Below are 3,362 nucleotides of genomic sequence, written 5' to 3' on the forward strand. Positions count from 1 at the left end.
TGGCTGCAGCCACCTGCCTGATGAGAAGGTGGCCTCACCACATTCTCCCAAATGTGTCCCTCCTTGGCTGTCCCCAGTATGTCCCCCAGCCCTGGCAGCAGCATTTGGCCGTGGCCACACGCCTGGCTCAGGGCCAGGTCCCACCCTGGTGTCCCCAGCGTGTCCTTGGCCATGTCCCTTTACCCCAGGATGAGCCAGCGGCGATGACCACCCATGAGCTGCCTGGCTCTGCTGTCACCTTCGAGGTGACAGGGCTGGCACCTGGCCATGCTTTCGAGCTCTTCATCCAGGCCCAACGGGAGCAGCAGCTCGGGGCCCCGGGAACCCTGCGCATCCGCACCCGTACGTGTCACCGCAGGCGTGGGGGCACCAGGGGACGGGCAGGGCAAGGGGACAACATGGAATGGGGACAGCACAGGGATGGATTCAGCGTGGGGACAATGTGGGAATGGCAATGGGTGTGGGGATGGGTGGGGACAGGGATGGGAACAGGGCTGGGGAGGGCATGAGCATGGGGACAGGGATGGGGAAGGAACAGGCATGTGAATGGGGACAGAGGCGGCACTGGCAAAGGGCAGGGGTGGGGACAACAGGAGGATGGCAGTAGGCACAGGCATGGGGCCAGGTGTGGAGATGGCATGTGGAGGGGGTTGGGGACAGTAATGGGTCCTGGGTGTGGGGGACAGGAATGGGGACAGCATGGGGACAGGGATGGCATGGGGACAGTGATGGGAACAGCACAGTGACAGGCATGGGGATAGGGGTGATGCAAACATGGGGACAGCATGGCCATGGGGACAGGGACAGGATGGGCACAAGTGTGGGGGTGGCAGAGGGATGGGGACAGAGGTGGGGATGTCATGCCCACAGGGAGAGGGACAGGGACAGTGTCCACAGTCTCTGTCTGTCCCCATGTGTCCGTGTGTCCCCATGGGCTCATCTGTCCCTGTGGGCCTGTGTGTCCCCATCTGCCCCTGTGGGTCCATGTGTCCCCCTGGGCCCATGTGTCCCCACGTGTCCCCAAACCTCCTGGTGCTTCCCTGTGCGTTCCGCTGTTGCCTGGGTCTGGATGTCCCTAGTCTGTCCCTGTTAGTCCACCTGTCACAGTCTGTTTCCATGGGTCTGGGTGTTCCCAGTGTGTCCCCATGGTTGTCCTCAGTCTGTCCCTGTGGGTCCATCTGTCCCTGTGGGTCCATCTGTCCCCTGTGTCCATGCATCCCTGTGTCTCCCCAGTGGGTCCCCAGGCTCTGGCAGATGGGGATCTTTGGGGAAAGGTTGGTGACCCTGGTCCCCTTTGCTCTCCCAGCACTTGGCCAGACTCTACCAACCCACAGGGGGTCCTCAGGGTCCTCTCAGGGTTCCCTGGGGTCTCCAGCATCACCAGTGGCCCCAGCATCACCATCAGCCCATGGGTCTCCAGCATCCCCAAGGTCACCAGTGTCCCTGGGATCACCAGCCTCACCAGTGTCACTGGATGAATCCTTGGGGTCACCAGGGTCTTTGGGGTCACCAGCATCTCCAAGGTTTCCAGTATCTCAAGGGTTCCCAGCATCCCCAAGGTCCCCAGTGTCACCAGAATCCTCAGCATCACCAGCATCCCCAGAATCCCCAGGCTCATCTGTGTCCCTAAGGTCCCCTGAAGCACCAGCATCCCCAGTGTCCCCCAGACCACAGTCCTCACTATTTTCACAATTTCCTGTGTCAACTCCATCTCCATGGTCCCCGGTGTCCCCAGCACCGTCCCCCCTGCTACCGGGTGGCCCATCCCTCCATGACCTTGGGGCCAAGCTCTCCTCCTACAACGGGTCCTTGCTGCAGCGCCTGGAGAGCCACCTCCGGGCCACCAACTACCCCCTGCGAGGCAACCAGACAGTGGGGGCAGTGGCCCGTGCCATCCTCTGGTACCTGCTGCGGCGCAGCCCGGCCCCACTGCGGCAGCAGCTCCTCCAGCAGAACCCCCACCCCAAGCCCCAGGTGCTGCCCGGGGCCTCAGGCGAGGCTCTGGTGGACCTGGAGGGGCTGCAGGGCCATGCAGACGTGGTGGTGATCCGGTACCAGCCCCTGGGGGATCCAGGAGGGGCTGAGGGGGAGCTGCGGGTGCCGGGGGACACGGCAGTGGCCCGGGTGCCAGGGCTGGTGCCCGGGGCCCTGTACCGGGTGGAGGTGCACGGCGTGGTGAGGGGACAGGTCTCCAAGTCCTACACAGCCCTGGTGACGGCAGGTGGGTGATGGGGATGGAGAGGGGACAAGATGGTCTGGGGATATGCCATAACCCCCCCTCTCTCCTTTGAGTGCAGGGGGTGGTGGCACAGAGGAACCCACGCGGGACTGGGACCACACAGATGAGATAGAGCTGATGGAGCCCCAAGGGGCCGTGGCCAAAGCAGGTACCAAGATATGGCCAGGGCAGAAGCAGGGGGATCAAGGCTGAGGGGCAAGGGATCATAGAAGACAGGGTGGGGAGGGATGTACAGTGGTTTGACAGGGACATGGTTGGATAGATGGGTAATTGGATGGATAGGTGGTTGGTGGGTTGGGGGATTCAAAGACTGATAGAAGGAAAATTGAGTGGAAAACCAGGTCATTTATTAGATGGAAGCTTGGAGAATTGAATGGACAAATTAATGGACAGGCAGATAAAGGGACTGATGAATGGAACAATGGGCAAAGAAGAGGATGAATGGACAACGGGTGGGTGGTCACCCAGTCAGGTCAGAAGGAGGACAGATGGGGTGTTGGATGCTTGGATTGAAGCTGTGATCAGACAGGCAGGCAGATGGACAGATGGTTTGGCAGGAGGACACGTGGGTGGGTGGTTCTTCACGTTCTGCATTGTACCATCGTCATTGCAGTGCCAGCCCCAGCCTCAGAGGAGCCACCGCTCCGGCCCCGCCTGGGCGGGCTAATAGTCTCCAAGGTCACACCAAGCTCCATCCAGCTGGAGTGGAGCGTCCCTGAGGGCAGCTTTGACTCCTTCACGGTGCAGTACAGGGATGACCAAGGCCAACCTCAGGCACTCGCAGTCGACGGCGGATCCCGCACGGTGACCGTGCCGGGGTTGTCCCCGTCCCGTCGCTACAAGTTCAACCTGTATGGGGTTTGGGGCCGGAAACGGATCGGTTTGATCTCCACCAGTGCCATCACAGGTGGGCACATCACTGGGCTGCATCTGTATGACTGTGGCCACTGGCTTTGGAGCAGGTCTGGAGGCCTGGCAGATCCCTTGACTTGAGGAAAATGGGAAGAGGATCAGGCCCTTGGTGTGGTGTGGGGGGAGTTGTGGACCTGAGGGCTGGAGGGATGTTTGTATGGAAGGGTGGAAACGTGGATGGCCGACTGGATGGATGGATGGCATCTTAGCT

The sequence above is a fragment of the Chaetura pelagica genome, unplaced genomic scaffold (genome assembly GCF_000747805.2).
Source record: "Chaetura pelagica isolate M959 unplaced genomic scaffold, ChaPel_1.0 scaffold2126, whole genome shotgun sequence".
NCBI classification, from domain to species: Eukaryota; Metazoa; Chordata; class Aves; order Apodiformes; family Apodidae; genus Chaetura; species Chaetura pelagica.